Source organism: Elephantulus edwardii, unplaced genomic scaffold (genome assembly GCF_000299155.1).
Source record: "Elephantulus edwardii isolate Elephantulus edwardi_28Jun2011 unplaced genomic scaffold, EleEdw1.0 scaffold00017, whole genome shotgun sequence".
Lineage (NCBI taxonomy): Eukaryota > Metazoa > Chordata > Mammalia > Macroscelidea > Macroscelididae > Elephantulus > Elephantulus edwardii.
In genome coordinates, this window is record NW_006399767.1 from 3528598 (window position 1) to 3553125 (window position 24528).

Here is a 24528-nt window from a genome sequence, read left to right on the forward strand (position 1 = left end):
TACTCCATCAATAACACAATTTAAAGATCAATTTTTCAGCAGTATCTCTTATCAATTAACTTAAACATGTATATGTAAAAAAAACGGAAGTGCTTTTAAGGTGATTAGAAAATACTATGTCAGGTACACCTTAGTTCTCACAATGACACCCTGGATCTTTGTTGTTGTTTTGGTATAGACAAGTGAGTATGACCACAATGTTTCCTTTTGTTGAAGTGTTTCAAATAAAGTTCTGTCAGTTCCTGGAGCCCTGTTTTTCATGAATTCCATCAGAATAGCTCAGACTTTTTTTTTCCAGTGTCATTGATTACTGATAATGTTACCTAATGTGATGATGCATACTAGCCAATTCTTTTTAGTTCAGTGACTCTATATTTTCCTTCGATTTCCTTTTTTTAAAAAATTTTGTATTGGTTTGCATACAAAATTCTTATACATTGTATTTCATTCATATATATTATGTTTCACACATTCCTTCATTTATACTGTTTCATTTGCTCATTCCCATACATTGTTTTATAAAACTAATCTCTATTAATCTATGTCCTCTTGTACTTCCTCTTTTCAGGTCTCCACTAGCTCTTTCCTAATTCCTTCATCCCTTTCCTCTGCCTATTAAACACTTCAACCCTGTGATTTCTCCCCCTCCCAATCCTTAACTGCCAGGCCCACCCCTTCCCCTTTTGAACACATATACCACATACCACAGGAATGTCTGTCTATGTTTCATTGACTATGCAAAGGGTTTTGCATATGTGGATTATGGCAAATTGTGGCTAACCTCAAAAAGAAGGGGAATCCCAGAACACCTGACTGTGCTCATGTGAAACCTATACTTCAACTAGGAAATAGTCATCAGAACAGAGCAAGGAAACACTGCATGGTTTAAAATCAGGAAAGAAGTCTGTCAGGGAAGCATTCTGTCTCCATACTTTTTCAATCTATACACAGAGCAGATTATTCAGGAGACTGGACTTTATAAAGAGGAATATGGGATCAAGACTCTTGTCAACAAATTATGTGAATGACACAACCTTGCTTGCAGAAACTAGAGGAGCTGAAGTGTTTGTTGCAATCTTCACTATAGACTGAAACTCAATGTCAAGAAGACAAAGATTCTCACTACTGTACCAAATGGAAGCACCCTGATAGATGGAGAAAAGATTTAGATTGTTAACAATACCAGATTGCGAGGCTCCATAATCAACATTCTTGGCACCAGAAGTCAAGAAATCAATAGACAAATTGCTCTGGGGAAGACTTCTGTAAGGGGCTTCTCAGAAGTGCTGAAGAACTACAATGTCAATCTGGAATCTAAGGTTTGTCTGATTTAGGCCATGATCTTTGTAATGACTTGCAAAATATCAGAGAGAAAGATCCTGTATGATGAGATGGATAGAAACAGTAACTGAGATAATGAAGTTAGGTGTGTCAGAGACAGTGAGATTAGTTCAGGATAGAGCAGAGTTCAGAGCCATTGAATATAGGGTCTCTGAGTCACAGGCTACTCAATGGCACTTAACAACATAGGGAATTCTAGTGGCCTAGTAGTAAAGGAGTTGTAGTGACAATTCAAAGGAAGCTAATTCCAATCCATTAGCTGCTCCATGGAAGAAAGATGGGCAATCTCCTCCTGTGCATTTACTGCCTCGGGTTCTTACAACAAACAACAAGGACACATTCTAGAGCACATTTTATAGTTTCCTATGACTTCAACTTTGGCATTCTGTGTCTTCTTTTTGTCTCTTTGCTTTCTTTCCCATTGGAAAAACACATCCAATCTGTTTTGAGATGGTCTCTAGATTGAAACAAGTATTTTCATGATTCTATTTTGTCTTTGTGGGCTTATTTTACCTGTATTTAAATACAACTTGAACTTGCATATGAGTGAGCAATGAATTGACTATTCCTCAGTAAACTTCCTTTTCTGATTGAAGATAATGAGCTTGGCCTTCTCTTTTTCCATCTATGTAGTTGATTTGATTCTGATGGTTGTTTTTTTTCTGGCTTAATACAATGTGTACTTGCCTTTTAAGGATTATAGGTTTGTTTTGTGTGTATGTGTTTGTTTTAAAGGTGTTTGCAATGGTTAAGACATTGACAGTATTGATTCTATAATAAGGTTTCTGGGTTGGTTTCTATTACCACCACCGTATTTTCCTATTATCAGCTTTTCTTCTTTCCTTCCAAATTTACACTCCAATCACTAATTACTAATGCATCTTTATGACATATTTACTAAGCTTAAGAATGCAAAACTTGATAGAAATGTTCAAGTTTTCATCTTTGGCTTTGTTGGTTGGTGTGTAGATTTGACTCTAGATCTTCCTTGTGCATGTATGGATATAATCCTATCACTGACTCACTGACCATACTGTACTGCAGCCCAGATGTTGAAATACTCAGTGTGGTCCTAAGAGCATGATGCTGTTCATCTTCGATTTATCATTCCATACATGTGCATAAGACCACATAATTCTGTGATGAAAAATTGCCAGTCCATTTTTGATCACTGTCTGAGACATTCATCCCTAGACATTCCATTTCCTTTATTGACAACTTCAAATTGTCTTAGATTAACACTTTGCTCATTCTATGGTACAATTATCAATGGTTATTTGCAGTTGTGCGTCCTCATTTTGAGTCATGTTATATTAGCAAATGAAAAGCCTTCATTGAAAGCTTTGCCGCTTATCATTAAAGTAGACTATATTGTGAGGAATCAAATCTTCCTCAGTAGTATTTTGTATGCCTTCTAGTCTGAGAGATTCATCTATTGGCACTATACCAAAAAAAGTATTGAGCTACTACTCTTAATATTTTCACAGCAATTTCAAAAGTGCAGTGTCAAGAGAGATGCAAATCAAAAGCACAATGAGATACTACCATTTCACTCCAGTAACAGTGGCAAAGTTGAGCAGGGCAGCAAGTAATAAATGTGGGAGTGGATGTGGAAAGAGAGCAACTCTTATAAATTGTTTATGGGATTGTAAAATGGTGCAACCAGTCTGGAAGGCAGTTTGGTGTTTCCTCAAAAAGCTAAATGGAAATTTCATATGACCCAGCTATTCCACTGCTTGGAATATATCCTGAGAAAATGATAGCTGAGGCACAAACAGAAACTTGTACACCAGTATCATAGCTGTGTTATTTACCATAGCAAGAACATGGAAACAGCCAAAATGTCCAACCACAATTGAATGGATTGTGAGATTATGGTACATTCACACAATAGAATACTATGCAATTTACAGGAACAATGATGTTGTAAATGACTACCTAACTTGGGAGAGACAGGAAAGTGTTAATGCTATGTTAACTACCTCAGTCCCATAAGGACAAATACTAAATAAGACCATTATTGTAGAATGTGTATGAGGATCCTAGGTGAGGGTATTTAATCATAAGGCCACACAATTTAATGGGTGGAGGGAAGAGTGAGTAAAGGAAAGAGGAAAGATCTCCTGAGAAAAACACTGTATACAAGCTTTGTAAGTAAAGTAGTATAAAATTAATTTTTTTTAAAGTGCATTTCCAGTCTTATATGTTTGTCTTAGTCTAGAAGTTTAGTGATAACCTGTCTACCTTAATTGACTCTGCTGCTATTTGAAATACCCAAGACTTAGCTTTCAGCATTGTAGGACCACACAACAAGCCACCTCAGTATGACTAATTGTGGATGTTTATGTATATGCTGAGTTGTGATGCTGGTGAAGAGGACTGACAAGAGAACAAGCAGTTTTATCATGGAGAGGGTGTAATCAGGTTGCTCCTTGGAGCCAAGGATTTTGAACATCTGTCTCACATAGTTTGGGCATATGGCCAGGAAGGACCTCTCCCTGGAGAAGAATGTGATGCTTAGAAGGATTTTAGGACAGGACAGAAGAGGAAGACTACAGATGAGATAGATTGACAAAGTAACTGGAATAATCTGGATAGGACAGAGCAGAGTTCAGAGATATTGTACAGGGGGGTCATTACAAGTCTTGATGGCACATAACAACAACATATATGGAGAAAAACGGAAAGACAGACAGATACACAGATAAATTTATTTTGGGCAAATTTTTTGTACCATTTTCTTTTTTTTTAAATTGAAATTTTAATGAAAGCTTATAGAGACTTTGAGTTTCGTTCATTCATTGTTGCTAATTTTCCTCCATGTCCACCCCTCCCCCCAGTTCACTTTTCTCTTTGAAAAGAAAAAAAAATCTTTTGCTGTTATACAATCCCTCAACCTTATTCTACTTTACTATGCAGTTCTTATTCTGGACTCTTGTCATGAAAATAATACCCAATCTTCTGTTTCAATGATGTGTACATTATTTATCCCCTTTTATCTTCATTTCCCCCACCACCTATATCAGTGACATTATGCAGTATTTGTCCACTTGTTGCTGAGATATTTCATTCAGCTTAATGTCCTCCAGGGTCACCTATTTTGTATATTTCATGAGTTCCTTATTTTTCAGTGTAGCATAGTATTTCATTGTGTGAATATACCACAGTATTTTCTTTTTTAGGATGGGGGTAGGGTGTCAAGTGCACCTCCATGGTTTTTTTTTTTTTAATTTTGTATTGGTTTGCAAATAAACATTTATATGCGTTGTGTTTTGTACAAATACTGTGTGTTGTATACAATCATTCATTACATTATATTTTATATAATTAATTATTGTTGCTCTATGCCTATTATCATCCTATCTTTTCAAGGCCCCACTGAATCTTTCTCATTATTCACCTCTCCATTCCACCCACTAACCTCTGCCATCCCAGTTATTATCACCCCTTCTCATTTTCCTGCTCTCTTTTCTTCTCTCCTCTCCCATTTGAACGTTTATACATACCTTAGGCAGTTATCCTCCTAGTCTGATAATATTAGGTTTATGCAATATTTGATCAGTGGAATATAATCAAGAATACAGAAGTCAACTCATCAACCTGTGGTCAATTGATATTTAACAAGGTAATAAAACCCATTAAATAGGGAAATGACAGCCTCTTCAACAATTGGTGCTGGCAAAATTGGTCTTCAGAAGATGGAAACATGATCCTCTATTGCACCAGATATAAAAACCAAATCAAAGTAGATCAGCAACCTAGGGGTAAAACCACAAATCATAAAAATCATAAAAGACAAAATGGGAGCAAAATGAAAATCCTTGGCCAATGGCATAAATAGGCTTGTGAACATGCCAAAAAATGCACAATGTGGAGAAGATAAATCAGTGACTGAGACCTACTTAAAATCTAATCCTTGTGTATATAAAAAAAATTCTCCTGTAGAGTAGAAAGAAAGCCCACAGATATGTAAAAAAGCATTTGGAAATGGTATTTGAGATAAGGATTTCAGAATCTAAGTTTAAAGAATCCTACAGGACCTCCACAAGAAAAAGACTGATAACCCAGTCACCAAATGGGCAAAAGACATGAAAAGGTTCTTCACAAAAGAGGACATTCAGATGGTCAAGAAATGCATGAGGAAATGTTCAGAATCACCAGCGATCAGAGATGCAAATCAAACAAAATGGGTAAAAGATATGGAAATACTTTTTACAGAGGAAGACATTTGGATGGCTAACAGAGCCATGAAGAAAAACTCAAAATCACTGACAATAAGAGAGATGCAAATAAAAACTGCAATAAAATACCATATCACCACAGTAGCAGTGGCAATGTTTAGCAAGGCAGCAAGCAAAAAAATGTTGGAGAGATTGTGGAGAGGTGGGAACTCACACACACTGTTGGTGGGAGAATAATGGTACAATCACTCCGGAAGACAATTTTGCATTTCCTCAAAAAGTTGAACTCCATATGACCTAGCTATTCCACTACTAGGAATATACTCCAAGGAAATTATAACTGAAACACAAACGGAGATCTTTACACCAATGTTCATAGCAGTGTTATTCACTATCACAAGAACATGGAAATAGTCCAAATGTACAACTTCAACTAAATGTATTGAGAAATTGTGGTACAGTCACACAATGGAACACAATACAGCACTCAGGGAGAACTATTGAAAATAAAACCAAACCAAACAGAAAACAAACAAACCACTACACAACTTGGGAGAGACTGGAGAGCATTTTGCTGAGTGAACTTACTCAGTCTCATAAGGACAAATACTACATAAGATCATTATTGTAAAAATAGAAGGACACCTAGGAAAGCATGTATGGGGACTCAAGCGGAGAGGGATAGGAGCAGAGGAGGGAGGATGGGTAGGAGAGAAACCATAGGGTTGCACAGCTTGGTGGGTGGAAGGAGGGGTTAAAGGAAATGGAAAGGATCCAGAAGGAACCGGAAAAGATTGGGTAATAATGTGCAAGGCACAATGGTGATTGATTTTTATTTTATAAAACATAATGCATAAGAATGATTGTAAGAGACATAGTAAGAATGAAGAATGGTGTGAAACACAGTGCATAAAAACTTTGCTAGCAATTGAGTATCATCTATCTATCTATCTATCTATCTATCTATCTATCTATCTAACTAACTATCTATCTCACACTTAACAGGAGTTACTACTACCTTACTCCAGCAACAGTAGAGAAGTTCAACAAAACAGCAAACAAGGAATGTTGGAGAAGATGCAGAGAGAACACTTAAGTAGTTATGCCAGTGTAATTGTAAAATGGTACAACTGCTATCAAAAGTAATTTGGCATTTCCTCAAAAAGTTAAACATAGAAATCCCATAAGACCCAGATATTCCATTCCTAGGAATATATCCCAAGGAATCACAGTTGAGACACAAATGGAAATTTGTACCTATATTCATTTATACCTATAGTAGCAGTATTCACAAGAGCCTTAATGCCCGTCAACAAATGAATGGATTGAGATAATGTGGTACATTTATACAACAGAATATAGCATTAAGGCACAACAATTTTGGGGGGAAAATACTACATAACTTGGACGACACTAGAGCACATTACACTGAGTGAAAGATCTCAGTCACATAAGGACAAATATTATTACATCAGGCCATTCTTTGCTGTTCTTAAAAACACTATCTTGCTCACCTTCAAGATTTTTGTATTGGTGGTATTTTCTCTTGAAATAGTCTGCCACACTTATCAACATATGTTTTATATTCTCTTCAACTCACTTGCTTTGACTTTCCATTTGTATTTCACCTTACCAGAGAGGGCTTTATTGCTATTTTACAACATAATGTAGTTTGTTACTGTTCATCATTTTTATCTCACTATGTTTATTTATTTTGTAGTACTTATGTCCAGCTTTCATGTTTTATATATATTTTATAATTTGTTAAGCTTTTTTTTGTACATTATTTCCTTGGTGTAAGCTTTTTGAAGGTAGAAACTTTATTGAGTTATGGATAGACTAGTTAAAATCTTTTCAACATGGTCTTCTTGGATCACACAAAAAAATCAAAGAATCTGGATGGACACTTGCAAAACATATGTAAGCATTTTTGAAACCGTTAAAGAGCTCTTTGAACTTTCTATAACATTTAAGTGTGCTGTGTGTTACACTATCTTTAAGAGTTTTCTGTAATATTTAAATGTTCTTGGCTCATTTATGTGTGAAGACACAGACACAATGACTCTATGGGTGGGGAGTGTTGCCTGCTCCATATGCCAGAATCTCTAAGTCTCTTTTTTTCCCAGCCAATATGTTTCTGTTTTATTTTTATTTTGTGTGTATGTGCTTTAGGGGAAAGTTTATAGAGCAAATAAGTTTCCCATTTATTAGTTTTTACATGAATGTTTTACTACATTGGTTACTTTCCCTACCTTGTGGCAGCTTTCATCTCATTTCTGCCCTGGGAGACCCATTTCTTTTAATCTGAATCCTCTACTAATTCCTACTTTCTCAAGTTTTGAGCACATTCTTTTCTTTTTATAATTGATTGTTCCAAGGAACACATTATGTTTGGTGTTATTGTTTATCTTATGCATCTATCTGTTATTTCTTTTCTCCCACCATTCCTTCCATAGACATAGTAAATATGATTCCTATGTAGTACATCAAGACCGGTCCATGTATTGTGTTTTTGTTTTCTTTTTATGTATTTGCATGTTTATTGCTGTGCTATTCACATTAGCAAAGAGATAGAAGCAACCCAAGTACCCACCAGCAAATGAATGGATAGAAAAACCATAGTACATTCACACAATGGATTACTACACAGTACTGAAAAACAAGGAACACATAAAACATTACACATGAGTGACCCTAGAGGACATTATACTGAGTGAAATATCTCTGTTACAAAAGGACAAATACTGCATAGCACCACTGTTAAAAATAGGACTAGCAGAGTGAGTTGTATTTGCAGTGAATAAATCATTGCACATATAAAATTTGATCCTTCTACTTCTGGCCACATCTCTGTTAGAAGTTAAAGCTGGATTTAGAAGAGGCCATGGCATAAGAGATATCATTGTATTATTGTCAGATGGACACAGATGAAAGCAAAGAATACCAGAAAAATGTCTACTTGTGCTTTATTGACTCTACAAAGGCACTGGACTGTTTGTTTCATAACAAATTATAACTAACATTGAGAAAAATGGGAGTTCCAGAATACTTAATTGTGCTCATGCAAAACCTATACCTCGACCAAGAGGCTGTTTTGAGAGCAAGGGAACAAACATTGCTTAGTTTAAAATTGATAAAGGTGTACTTAAGCGTTAGATCTTCTCTCCATACCTATTCACTGTGTATATGGAGCAAATTATTTGAAAGCTTGGCTCTGAAGAAAATTATGATATAAGAATTGGAGGAAGACTCAACAATAACTTATGTACTGAAGATAGCATAACTTTGCTTGATGAAAGTGAGGAGTACCTGAAGCACTTGTTGCAGAAGATCAAAGAATACAGTACTCAATATGAACTGCATCCCAACATTTATAAAACAAAAGTTCTCTCCACTTGTCTGATAGACAACATCATGATGGAGAAAAGATTGAAACCGTTAATTATTTCCTCTTATTTAGATCCACAATCAAAATCTTGCTACCAGTAGTCAATAGATCAGTAAATTGCACTAGGAATGTCTGTAGATATAGACCTCTCCAAATTATAGAGGAACAATGATGTTTTAGAATCTTGATGTTCCTCAGGTCTTTGTCATATCAGTAAGTCGTCTTTACTATGATTTTTATTTACTTATTTATTTTCATTACATTTTACTGCTATTCTGTTCAGGATCCTAGGACCCTCTTATGATTCCAGTTATAGTGGTAGGTTGTATTACCTCAACATCTTCTACTTCTTCTGGTCTTAGGACTGTGTAGGCTATGTTTTGTGTGCTCCAAATGTCCCTTGAAATAATAACTCTCTTGAGCTTTTTTATTCTCTTCCCTATGTGTTCTATTTACTATATTAATATATATATAGATAGATAGATATACACAAACCCTACAATTATGTGTGTAGAAATATCTACAAGCAAATCTATGTCTGCAAGTGAATATTCTCTCCTAAGTTGGTATATCCTTTTCCATTCATTCAGTGTGTAATCTTTATAATGTCATTCAAACTTCTATACCATTTTGATGGGGCTCTAGTGAGTAAGAAGTTGTGCTACCAACCCAGAGAAAAGTGGTTCGAATTGAATAAGCTGCTCCTCTGGAGAAAAATGGACAATTTCCTTCTATGAAATATTGTTGTTGTTGTTGTTATGTGCCATCGAGTCATTTCCGACTCATAGCGACCCTATGCACAACAGCTCTAAACCCTGCTCTATCCTGCGCCAACCGCACCGCCTCTGACACACCCATCTCGATTACCCCAGTCACCGAATCAATCCATCTCATAGAGGGTCTTCCCCTCCTGCGCTGTCCCTCCACCCTCCCAAGCATGATGTCCCTCTCCAAGGACCCATCCCTCCTGGCAACATGTCCAAAGTATGTCAGACGAAGCCCCAGAATCCTTGCCTCCAAGGAGAAGCTTGGTTTAATCCTCTCCAAGATGGATATGTTTGTTTTCCTGGCAGTCCAGGGTACATTCAGTACCGTTCTCCAGCACCACAGCTCAAAAGCATCCACTCTCCTTCTGTCCTCCCTAGTAATTGTCCAACTCTCTGATGCATAACAAGCGATTGCAAATACCATGACCTGTATCAGGCGCACCTTAGTCTCCAGAGAGACACTGTTGCTCCTGAGTACGTTTGAGAGGTCCCTAACGGCAGACTTTCCCATCGCGATACACTTTTTGATTTCCTGACTGCTGGTACCAAGAGTGTTAACTGTGGAGCCGAGCAAAGTGAAGCTGTGAACACTCTCAATCTCTTCATCATCCATCCTGACGCTGCCAATTGGTCCAGTGGCGAGAATCTTTGTCTTCTTGACGTTGAGCCTTAGTCCATACTGAAGGCTGCAGTCCTTGACCCTTCGCAGCAAGTGCATGAAGTCCTCCTCAATTTCAGCAAGCAAGGTTGTGTCATCTGCATAACGGAGATTGTTGATAGATCTTCCACCAATCCTGATGCCACAATTCTCCTCATAGAGCCCAGCCTCTCGGATAATCTGCTCTGCATACATGTTGAAAAGGTATGGAGACAGGATGCATCCCTGGCGTACACCCTTCCCTATTTTGAACCATGCAGTGTTACCCTGCTCTGTTCTGACTACTGCCTCTTGGTCCAAGTATAGGTTTCATATTAGCACAATTAAATATATATAAAAATATATCTATATATAAATATATAAAAATTTATATATAAATATATAGATATAAATATATTTATATATTTATTTAAATGTATAAATATATTTATATAGATATAAATATATAGATAAGTCACCAAGTTGTGCCAAGAAATCTGGAGAACAACCACTTGGCCAACTGACTGGAAGACATCTATATTTGTTCCCATTCCAAAGAAAGGTGACCCAACTGAGTGTGAAAACTACAGAACAGTGTCATTGATTTCACATGCAAGCAAGATTCTGCTGAAGATCATCCAAAAACGATTAGAACAGCACATCAGCAGAGAACTGCCGGAAGTCCAGGCTGGGTTTAGAAGGGGTCGTGGTACTAGGGATATCGTTGCTGATGTTAGATGGATCTTGGCTGAAAGCAGAGAATACCAGAAGAATGTCTATCTGTGTTTCATTGATTATGCAAAGGCATTTGACTGTGTGGGTCTATGAAATATAGCCCCTAAAAATCCATTGGAGGGTCAGTTATGAGTTGTTTCAGACTTCACTACATGTAGCAATAACATACTATCATAAGCTCAGTGCAACTCACTTCATTCCCACTGAGTTGTTGTTATATACTGTCATCAGAACAACTCAAAGCTGACCCTTCAGTATATTTTTAGAGACTGTAAATCACTATAGAGGCGATTGTCCATCTTTTTCCCATGGAGCTACTAATGGATACCAGGTGTTTCAATTTAAATATATTTTTTTTTTAAATCAGAATTTTCTAACTGGTACACCTAGTATTTCTCCAAGATTGGTAAGGTCTTTATTTCCACAGATCAAATAGTCTTAACTGTGCCTAAGTATCAAGATTTATGTTGTTTTACAGAAGTTTATTTTTGAAGTGATAATTTTGCTTTCACAGTTGTTTTTTCTTTGTTTGTTCAACACTGTTTATGGTTCTTCTGATACTTCAGGACGTCTCTTGAGGAGTCAAATACCCAGGGGCTAGAAAATTGATGCTATTTGCTTCACAGTAATCCTGAAATACTTGTAATTGGTTGATGCAAGTGGGCTAGTGTCTGTATTCTCAGATTCAGGTCACAAATAACAGGCTCTGGAGAACTTCTGTACAGCAATGTTTGGAAAAATTTCTATCTTGGTCTATTATAGACCTTGGATTAGATATACTTAGTTATTTTATGACAAATGAATAGAGAGTTTAAATTTGATACTACCTGGTAATTCTAAAAAATACTAGTTACTACAATTTACTAGTAAGCACGGTTGGCCTAATGGGTAAGAAGTTCCCCTGCCAATGAAAAGCATGTGGTTTGAATCCTCCAGCTGCTCTGTGTGAGAGAGATGGATAGTCTCCTCCCATGCAATGTACTGACGCTGAAAACCTACTGCAGAGTGAGCTATGAGTTTGTTCTCACTTGAAAGCATACAACAGCAACAAAAATAGAGTTTACAGGTGAACTAGGGTATTCATTCCATGTGTTTTCAAGGAATCCCCCCCCCCCCAATTTTAGCTTTCAAAGCTTTTGGATTTCAAACCTCCAGGTGTTTCTTACATTAAGAAACTGGTGGGATTAACGAATTTTCAAATGGTGGTTGTGGACACACTTTTTCTCCAAAGATAAATGATGTTATTTTCTAGACTTGGGGTCCTAAGGAATTCCCTACAGAATTCTGAGATTTAGATTCATTTGTTTCACTGACCTGTGGAATTCTTTCATTACTGATTTTTCCTCTCCTTCTTTAAAAATGGTCTGTCTCTTCTAGCATCAGGTTCTCTCACTGGAACACTGTCAACCACACTTGCATTTTTTGCTGCCTAAAAATAAATGGAAGCACTTAATTAAGGGCAAGTTTAGCTTGACTTCTTTTTAGCTGTGACAGTTCGCTAAAGCTTTCTGGAAGAGGATCTTTTTTCCATCTACAAAACATGGATAGACATTTTATTCCCTGCCATCTGACAGGCCTCAGAAAATTTAACCTCTGTGGTTCTGAATGCATCCATTTTTGAACTCCTGTTTAAGTATTCCATGACTCTGCTACAGTTAAGAAGGCTTTGTCTGACAAGAGAAGTCATGAATGACTTCTAGAGTTCTGCAGGCTTTCAATTAACCATTTAATCACTTCATTTTTTTGACAATTTTTTTTTTAAAAACCATTTTAGCATCTCATTTACTTGAGTACATAGTCTTTTCCTTTGGAGCTGGTAAAAATTTCTACAAAATATTTCACCATTTTTAGGGCCACGGAATTGCCTGCAATGGTTGAAATCATGCCAATATAGGAGAAAATCTGTGAAAACTCTGGCTTGGGATAAAGATTTTTCTCTGTCAGCATTTTCACATTTAAGACTAGAGACTTTCAAACTAATTATTTGTCAGGAGCTCTAGTGTCTTAGTGGTAAAGAGGTGAATTACCAAACTTAAGGCACTGTTTGAATCCACCAGATGCTCTGTGGGAGAAAGATGGGAAATCTCCTGTGTGATTTACTGCCTCTGAAAACCCAGTGAAGGGTCAGCTGTGGGTTGGTTGCAACTCAATGGCAAACATTAATAATAAATATTTGTAACATATGAGTTTCTCCTTAAACTTCTAGAATGCTCTAGAAAGTCAGTGTTGAAGATAAAGGACATCATTTTCTAGAAGAGTTTGCTTCATACATGACAGTGTTGATAAATTTTGAGAGCTTGTTTGGAAGACCTTGAGAGCTTATTTGGAGGTTCTAGCAGGGGAGTGCAGCTACTCATATACTCTTGACAGAAGGTCGGTCTTCCTTCTATCGGGGATGGTCGTCCTCTTCGACGGAGCGCGCAGCTTCGGGAGGGATGCACATGGATCGGTGAGGGAGGAAGGGGACACCCGCCTAGCCAACCAGATCAGCCGAATCAACCCTGGTGATCAATGGGGTGACAGATGTTGCAGCTAGATCATCCTCACATCCAGTATTTTGATGAGCATATTTAGCTAGCTTGTTTAAGAATGTGTTTTTGTTTGTATTTTTTATCTCCATTGGGGTTTAAAGCAATACATAAAAATAAACAATCCAATCAATTGCTTTTGAGTGCACACTGACTCATGGCCATCCTTTGCCTTTCAGAGTAGAATTCTGCTCCGTAGAGATCTCAGTAGCTGATTTTTTTTCAGATATACATTATCAGGTCTAAGGAACCTCTTTTAAGACTTAAAGCACCATTCTTTTGGTTAGCGACTATGGTTTATTAGCTATGCTTATTAGTTATATAGGGACTCAGAAGCAGTAATTGAGAGGACATTTGTGCAAGCAAAATGTTGCTGAAGATCATTCAAAAATGCCCAGAACAGGACATTGTAAGGGAATTGCCAGTAGTTTAATTTGGGTTAGAAAAGACTGTGGCAACATGGATATCATTGGTGATGTCTGATGGAGCAAGGTTGAAAGCAGAGACTCCCAGGAGAATGTCTACTTGTGTTTTATTGACTATGCAAAGACATTTTACTGTGTGGATCATAGCAAATTATGGCTAACTTTGAGAAGAATGGAAATTTCAAAACACTTAACTGCTTATGAGAAATCTATACCTAGATCAAGAAGCAGCTCTCCAAATGGATCAAAGGAACACTGCATGGTTTAAAACCAGGAAAGGTGTGCATCATAGTTTCAGCTTTTCTCCATACCTAGTCACTCCATGTGCTGAGCAAATAATTTGTAAAGCCAGACTCTGTGAAGAAGAATGTGGCATCAGGATAGGAGGAAGACACACCAACAACCTGCATTATTAAGATGATACAACTTCTCTTGCTGAAAGTGAGGAGAATATGAAACATTTGCTCAAGAAGGACTAGAGCCTTTGGTATGAGTTCCATCTCAACATCAATAAAATAAAGTTCCTACCTCTAGGATCAACAGTCAGCATTATGATAGATGGAGAAAGGATTGAAATTGTCTATAGTTTCATCTTACTTGGGTCAATTATCAACAATACTTGGTACCAGCAGTCAGGAAATCAGGAGACATATTGCATTGGGTAAGTAGGCTGTCAGGTACCTCTTAAAAATGATGAAGAACAATGATATGAATTTGAAGACCAAGGTGCACCTTATTTGAGGCCATAGCCTTTTAAATTGACTTCTATGCACCAGAGAGCTAGACAGTAAGGATAGCAGAACAGTTGATGCCTTTGAGTTGTGGTATTGAAGAATAGTTCTGAACATCAGATGGACCACGAAAAGAATAAGCATATAACTGGCTTGGAAAAGGTCCAGTCAGAGTGTTCCTTAAAGGCAAAGATGGTAAACTTCATCTTTCATACTTTGGATATATATATCTAGGCAAAAATATTCCTTGGAAGGAGACATTATGCTTGGAAAAAACAGAGGGTGAGTGAAAGAGAAGAAGATTCTCAATGAAATGGATTGACACAGTGACTTTAGCAATTGGCCCAAATGTGTCAGAGATGATGAGGATGGTACAGGGTAGGGAAGGCTTCATATCAGCTGTTCATAGGGTCGCTACGGGTCATAATTGACAGCACCTAACAAAAATATTTGAATATGATCCCGAGGTAAAAATATTTTGTAATTTGTCCTGAGCTTTAGTGGATTAATAATATTTTCCTTTTTTCAAGAGGCAAACCATATGCTGAAGTTCTCTGGTATTTCTGCAAATAGTCACATCTATGGCTGAAGTGAGATTGCCATATGTAAATACAGACATTAGCCAAGCTTCTGATTTGTCTACTGCATTGTCTACTGCTCTTAACATTCCATAGCATCATCTTACTACTTTTACTTTTGCTCAATTCTATTACTATTTAGTTCTTTGATCAGTTTGGAACCTCATATCCCTTGGTAATATTCTCTGGGGCTCCTCTTTGTATGTTTCCTACACATAAAGTTGTATCACAAGGCATCATGTCTTATAGTCTTAAGGTTGCCAACACTTTATTCATATTTCCTCTGAGCAGTGCTCACTTTGATTGACCTCTGACCTCCCTGAGACATGTTATTTATACTTTCTACTACCTGGACCTCTTTGTCCTTGTCCACTTTCTCTTTCTAATACTGAAACATTTTTCTTTACTTTTGTTAACATTTTCTCTAAGATTTTCCACAGAACTGTTAGTTAACCTCTTGATGTTAAAAGTTTAACATTTTACTCAACAGATCCGTCCTCTCCTGGATGCAAAGGGACTAAAAAAAATCATCAAATACAACCTCACAGTGTATATGGAATATTGGCCCTGCTCACCTGTAGGTCCTTTTATTGTGTCACTGCATAATTTTTAAGAGGACTCCTTTCTTATTTAGGAATGAATGCTATATCTCTGAATATTTGTCTTCTAAATCTCAAGCTCCTCCACTCTCCATTAATCCAACATGTCAGATACATCTATGTCTGCCTCACCAGCATGTAAAGAAAGATAGGTTGGCAGTAATTCTTCCCCATAAGTCTCCAAGAAATCATCCAGGTTAAGAGCCTGGTGCCCCCAAAATTAAAAATAAATTAAAAAGTTTAAAAATGAAAAAAAAATAGTAAAAGCTTACATGATAAAAACAAAATTTAAAAAAAAATCTTCAAGTCAAGAGCACTGACAGGAACTTTTCAGACTTTAGGGAAGTGGGGATAGAAAAGGGAGATGATCCAACAATGTATATTTAAAATTCATTTCCAGTCTCACCAAGCTTCTTTATTAGGATTGTATGAACTTCTCCAAAACTACTTATGATTAGATTTGTTCCAAGGGTGAACTCTACAGGATCACATAGCAGTTTAATTCCTCCCCCCAGCCATCCTCTATGTTATTCTTTTTTTAAAAAAAAATTTAGGTTGTTTATTTTTCATTTCAATGAACATCTACAGAGATTTTGGAATTCCATTCATTCATTGTTGCACCCTTCTCCCCGCACAAACCCCTCCCCCCTACCCCCCTATTTGCTCCTCTCCTTGAAAAGCAAAAGAAAAACTCCCTCATTCTTCTAATCTGCCTTCATAAACTGCATATGTTTCCATTGTAATTAGCTATGAAGAAGTAGCACTTCACCATTTCACTTTCTCTCATCATTTCCTGTAATCAGGCTCTACGTTAGTAATTATTTTACCTTTCATCATTCTTTGAGTATCTTAAAGTATGTGACTTGAATAAATTTTAGAAATTTCAAAGTATCTGTCTATGCAGCTGTTCGGGTGCTTATTTTGATGCTAAGCCTTGCAGATAAGGTTGTGTCAGGAAAGAGAAAACATAAGTGAGGTTGGGTAAAAATGACTAAAACCTGAATTCCTTATTTACTACACATTCTTTTCTATCTGACTATGTTCTAATTGATAAAATTATACATTTGTTGGGACTAGAGGATGCTCTGCCAACCTAAAGGCAGGTGGTTCAAATATATTAGTTGTTCTGTCAAAGAAAGATGAGCAATCGCCTCTTGTATGATTTATAACCTTCAAAAGGCTGCTGAAAGGCCAACCATGAATAGATTCTAACTAGACAATAGGTTGTTTTATTGAAGGATGAACCAGTTCACAAAAGCATTTTCAATTATTTAAAAAAAAACTTGTTACTTTTAGGTTTTATTTTCTTCTAACCCATTATATCATACAAGTATGCTATTTATTTTGTGTGTGCGTGTTGTTATTATATACCATTGATTTAATGGACATAGCTGACCCCCCAGCAGGTTTTCAGAGGCTGTAAATTGCAGAGGAAGACATTTTCTCCTGCTGAGGAACTGTTGGATTAAAACTCTAGCAGTCACCTTGGCAATGCAACTTCTTACCACTTGGCCATTAGAACTGCCTATATTCTTAGTCTATGTCCCTATTGTTGTTGTTGTTGCTATGTTGTTGTTGCTATGTGGTGTTGAGTTCTGATTGACACATCATTGACCCTCCAGTGGACTTTCAGGGGTGGTAAATTATACAGAAGGAAAGTGCCCCTCTTTCTCCTTAAGAGCAAATGGTGGATTTGAACCTTGGGGTTGGCAGTGTAAATCTTTCCTACTAGGCCACTAGAGCTCCCAGTGGTATTTATTAGGGAAAGCAGGGGAAAAGTTATCCAAAGTAAACATATGGTAGACATTGGTTAAAATATTGCAGAGGATATAGGTGTAAGAAATGACAAAGTCCTCCATCTACTGAAATAGCGTGATAAGAGAAGGAAAGAGTCCCACCACTACTAGGAAATTGTATTATTCAACTTAGAGAAATTAAAATATAGTATTTTTAGCACAGCACTTTAGACAAGTCTCTGCCTAAGAGGAGAATAAGAGAAGTAGCTGGTTTGTGATAGTCCCATTATCTCAAATGTTAGAAAACGCAAATTAGCTTCATAGAGACTTAACAGCAAAGCAGAACCAGTATCTCCATGCTTGTTTTAAATTTAATTAAGCATATTAATATTAATTTCTTTTTTATTGCACAGTGGAAGTCCAAATTCCATGCCAAATAAAGCATTTAGATGTGTTTGTTGTAACTCCACAGTGTTTGCAAATGATCATCTTGGCACTGATCAGCTTATGGAATCAATAAAACATTCTCCCATGCAACAAGACCATCTGGAAAAGATTATGAGCACTATAGATATACCATGTGTGGTGGCTTTTGCTGTGCCAACTCACTTAAGCTGAGAACTTCATTTCTCAGTATCTCTCTATATGATTCTGTTTTAGTTGTCCAAAACAGAAACATGTCTTCTATATTCAACTACTTCCTTTTATTTTCTGTAAGTATTTGCATTGTGAAATGCAATGATGGGAAGATGTAGAAGTGGCTAAATTGAAAATTAGCATTGAATTTTAACTGTCCTCTCATCTTTTCTCCCTTAGTCTGTCCTTTCACCTCAAACCTACCACCAAATGAGAAGAGATAGTAGATACACAGAGAGAAAATAGGCTTCCCTTAACAGTAACGTTCTATGCCCCTCCAAATGCTCTTCTGGATTTCCACTTTGACAGTAAGATCAAGGGACATGAAGATTTATAAAGTGAAAAGATATGCTATGATAATGAATTGTTGCAAGAACCAAGTTTTATGGCAGAGAATGAGGCTTTTGTAGTAGATGATCCTCCAAATGCAAACGTGCAGAGGAGGGCCATCACAAGAAAAAGAGAGCAGGGGAATTCATCGGGAAAAGCAGAGAGCGTGAGAGTCTTTCCAAACAAGATCCTTCAGCAGCAAGGTAAGGGTCTCTAGGTCACAGGGTATAAAAAGCAGTAGAAGTTAGGCTATTTGTAACTACAGAATTTATTTTTTTTATGGCTTTTAATGCAGTTTTGAGAGGTACACAAATCAAAGAAGTTGTAAATGTCCAAAACTCTGCTACAAGGACTATTTTTGAAAGCAGCTAGATATGTAAAAATTTAAGCTGGCACCTGTGAGCTCTGTGGGCTAATAGTTCAAAGCTTAATGTGCAGCAATAAACAATCCAGAGACTAATACACAGAGACCATCTTTGGCTCTTTTATATAACAAAATCTCAACTCATTCTTGCAACACTGCATTGTTTCACTCCTGTAATCAATTATTTATTCCATAAAGTCATAGTAATCCTGGTCCCCTTATTGTCTTATGTTCCTCTAATAACATTTCTTCATGTAGTTTGTTATCTTTAACTATGTTATTAAAATCCATTTTAAGTTAATATTTTACTTCCAAGACATTTTAATATTTCATTCATTGAACATCCTATTAATATTTACAAGAGTATGACTTGACAGCACTTAACAACAACAGCCTAGAGAGAGATCATTTGGCCTAGTGGACAGAAAGTGATGCTACCAAGCCGAAGGTGGGTGGCCTTAATCCTCAGCCCTCTGGCCTGTTTTCAACTATTTTTGGTGAAACATTCTTATAGGTCATATAGCCCTGGTCTGTCCACTTGCTGTGCAGAGGTAACTCATGGTTGCTGTGAAGCTGAACACTGTGACATTAATGTGTCAAATGCGAGAATGGTTACCCCACGTAGACACTCTTTGGTGGAGCTCCCCAATTAAAACAAGCTTGGAAGCATGAGTGGCATCCACTTACAAAATAGCTTGCCTCCAGAAATCCTGTGAACCTGGAGGAAGGATGAAAGTGTACAAGTGTTCAGGTCTTTCATTCATAGGGTCACTATGAATATCTAACGACTCGACAGCACTTAACAACAAACAACAATGGATGGATCTCTACTGGTTTTAGCTGAATGTATGTTTAGGAAAAATGAGCAAAAAATAAGTCAAAATGACTGTTCTACAGGTGTTTCCCAATCTTGTTTGGACTGATAATATTAACTGTGGCCATCATTCTTTAAAAACAAAACAACCAACAAACAATTTAATCTCTGTGTATTTTGTCATGTGAGGTCCATACAGACACTGGATAAGGTGTTGCCAAAGGTAATTGCAGTGAATAATGTATTAGTTTTGCAAAATTAGACTATGTTTTCCATCTCCATATCTTGCTTATTATGCCTCCTAATCTCTTGACTGCTGATGCCAAGAGTGTCGATTGTGGATGCAAGTTAGATGAAGTAATAGGAAATTTCAATCTTTTCCCCATCTATTTCAATATTGCCTTTTCTATCAGGAGACATATTACATTGGGAAATTATCAGTCAGGGATACTTAGAATCATTGAGGCACAATGATATACTTTTGAAGACTAAGGTGTGCATGATTTAGACCATGGTCTTTTCAATCATTTTCTATGAATCTAAGAGCTGGACAATGAATAAAGATGACAGAAGAATTGATGCCTTTGAGCTGTAGTATTGGAGAAGAGTACTGAATATCCCATGAACTGACAAAAGGAAAAACAAACAGGTCTTGGAGAAAGTGCAACCAGTATATTCCCTGGAAGCAAAGATGACAAAGATTTGTCTCACATACTTTGGACATGTTGCTAGGAGAGGATATTCCATGGACATCATACTTGGAAAGATAGATAGAAGATAGACTAATGAGAGGAAGGCCCTCAACCAAATTGGTTGACAAAGAAACTGCAGCAATGGGCTCAAGTATGACAGAAATGATTAATATAGGACAGGATATATATCTGTTGTTCATAGGGTCTCTATGGGTCATACTCAACTCAACAGCACATAACAGCAACATCTTTGTTCTTTGTTTCAATCTTTCAAATATAAATCATCAATGATTTTCAATGTTTCTTGACTGTATGTTTGATTCATTTCAGACTTCATATATTGGGAGAAATCTCCAGGTCCTTTATCTTTGGCATTATTGGTTGATGTCTAAATTTGAATAATTTGTTAATATTAATTGCCCATCTTTATATGATTATAGATATTATCTGTAAATGATAGTATTCTACTTCAGAATAGAACTTGAAATGTTCTTTTTGATGATTGTACCATCTTTCCTAAACAATTTGCTTTATTGGAATAGTGGACCATATCATTACCCAATTCAAAACGACCAATCATAGTCCATTTCAGCTCACTAATTTATACACTGGATATCATGCAGCCCCTCTTATTTTTTACAACTTTCAATTTTGGGGGTAGGGAATGAGCAAGGAATAAAGTGCAACAATGAATGACCCTAAGTCTCTGTAAACTTGCATTAAAATTAATAAAATAAAATTGAAAAATTAATTAAAAAAGAAAAACCCAAATAATATTCCAATTATTAATATATATCTTCAGATGTTTCTGCTAATTTTCAGCAAAGTCACATTAGCAAATGTTCTTTCCCAAAGTTCAACAAAAGAGCTCATTTTCTGGCACTGTTCCATAGAATGTTCTGCAGCAATTGATTTTTATTGGCCATATTATTTTTCATAATTAGATGGACAGTCTTTATTTCTACTCTATTTTCATTTGAAAGCTCTGCTTAAATCTGTTCATCATTAATTATACTGATGATACTGTAAATACTGGTGGCACAACTTTCAGCATCACAACAAAATTAACTCACAGTTTGTTAATAATAAATATACAAAAGGTATGTCTCATGAGAATTATTATGATAAAAGAAATCAAAGTTTAAGTTAACATAATGATAGAAACAGAATGAAATCACAGCTATTTTTTAGTATTTAAGTCCCTCGTTGGAGTTGTCCCTGGGGTCCAGCTGTATCATGTCCTTTTAATTATGTATAAGAAAACACTTGCCTACATAGCAGTCATCATTTATGATATGACTTACTCTTTTTTTAAAAAAAAACTAATTTTATTTCTGCAGTGAGCATTTTTTTGCAATATATTATTTCAGCTTCTCTATGTCTAAAAAATATTTTACCTTCTTTTTAAAGAAAGATAATTTTGCTCATTATATAATTTAGTTTAGCAATTTTGGGGGGGCTTTAAATGTACTACTTTGTTATCTTCTCATTTGTAAATTTTCAGTGATAAATCAGCAGTTAAACTTATGAAGTGTCTAAAAACTTCATTTTTAGAGTCATTGGATATTATTGTTGATGTCAGATGGATCCTGGTTTAAAGCAAAAAATAATAGAAATTTTTTTATTTGTGCTTTATTATCTATACAAAGATATATGACTGTGTGAAGCATAATAAATTATAACTAACATTAAGAGGAATGGGAAGCCCTAACATTTATGTGAAATTTATACCTAGACCAAGAGGCTTTTGTGTGAACAGAACAAGGGGACTCTAAATGGTTTAAATGGTTTAAAATCAAGAAAGGTGGGTGTCAGAGTTGTATCCTCTCTCCATACATATTCAATATGTATGCTGAACAAATTATGTGAGAAGCTGGACTCTATGAACCCTACAGAATCTAAGAATGGACATAAGGATTGGAAGAAGACTCATTAAAAACTTACATCATTCAGATGACACAATCTTGCTTGCTAAAAGTGAAGAGTACTCTAAGTGCTTGCTGCAGGATTTCAGGAAATTCAGACTTCAATATTGATTATATCTTAAATCAAGAAAACAAAAATTCTCACCACTGGAACCCCAGGCTATGTCATGATGGAGGGAGAAAAGATTGAAACTGCTGACTTCATCTTACTTGAATATACAATCAACACACTTGGTACTACTAGTTGCAAGGAAATCAGGAGATATGGGAAAACATGCAATTAGGAAACTCTCCTCATAATTGAGGAGCAATGATGTCAGTTCGAGGAATAAAGTGTGCTTGCTTTAGGCCATGGCCTTTTCAATCACTTCTTATGCATCTAAGAATTTGACAATGAATAAGGATGACAGAATAAGAATAGGTGCCTTTGAAATGTGGCATTTGAGAAGAGCATTGCATAGTCCATGAAGTGCCAAAAGAACAAACAGGTATGTCTTGGGAAAAGTGCATACAGTATGCCCCTTGGAGACAAAGATGACAAAGCTCCAACTCACATACTTTGGGCATGTAGCTAGGAAAAGCTATTCCTTGGAGAAGGACATCATGCTTGAACAAATAGAAGGTATGCTAAATCGAGAGGAAAACCCTTAACCAGATGGATTGACAACAGTGACCACAGCAATGGCTCTAGTATGTCATATATCATGAGGCTAGCACAAGATATCACATGATATAGACCTATTATTCATAAGGTAACTATGGGTCATACTTGACTGTCTTGATGACATCTTACAACAATAGCAAAATTATTCTTGTGATAGATCCTTTGTTTTAAGATTTTTTTTTTCATCATTACTGTTTCTGAGTATCTAAATTGTGATGTATCTTGGATGTGATTTCCTTCATGTTTCTTACAGTTGTAATTCTGTTGACCCTGGATATCGGTGTTTATAATTTTCATCAAATCGTTGTTGTTGTTAGGTGCCATCCACATTGTCAAATACCTTGGCATAATCAATAAAGCACAAATAGATACTTTTCTGTCACTTTTTACTTTGAGCAGGGATCAATCTGACATCAACAATGATATCTCTATTGCCATGGCTTCTTCTAAACGCCACTTGAAATTCTGGAAATTCCACTGTTCTAGCCAATTTTTAATGAGTATCAGCTATATTTTGCTTGCATGTGATATTCATGATGTTTTTCGATAGTCTACACATTTTGTTGGATCACCTTTCTTGGGAATGGGAACAAATATGGATGTTTTTCAATCAGTCAGATGGCTGTCCTCCAAATTTCCTGGCATAGACTGGTGCTGCATTTGTTAGTTGAAATATCACAATCAGTATCCCATCAATTCCTAAAGCCTTATTTTTTGACAATGTCTTCAGTGGAGCTTCAATGTCTTCTTTTTTATCATTGGCTCTTGTTTACATCAGGGAGCTCTGGTGGCCTAGTGGCAAGAAGCTGTGCTGCAATCCTGAAGACACGTGGTTCAAGATCACCAGCTGCTCTATGGGAGAAGAATGATCAATCTCCTTTTGTGTGATGAACTGCCTCTGAAAACCCACTGGAGGGTCACATATGGATCAGTTCTGACTCGTCAGTACACAACAACAACTTGTGTATTTGATGCTTCCTAAAATTTCTCACTGTCAGTCAATCCTTTTGTGGTACAGTGACTCTATATATCTCCTCTATCTTCTTCCCATGCTTCTTGGATCATTCGACATATTGCCCAAAGTATCCTTCAAAATTGTGACTTGAGGCTCAAATTTGCTTTTCCATTCTCTCAGTTTGAGAAATTCTGAGTGATTTCTCCATTTACACTCCAATTTTAGATCTCTGGAATTGTCCATTTTTATTATAACAAATTATAATTAGAAAACTAGTATGATTATTCATCAAATTGGAACATTTCAAATACTCTTTTTTCTTTCTCCCTCTACTTCTGTCAGGAATTCCTTTACTGTTTGCTCTTGTCCTAAGCAATCTTATGCTATTTTTCTTTTTTTAAAATTCTTCCTTGCCTCATGTATTTTGTGGATTATTGTTTTTATTGTGTCTTTAATCTGACTGATCTTATTCACAGTATCTACAACCAATGCATTCATCATT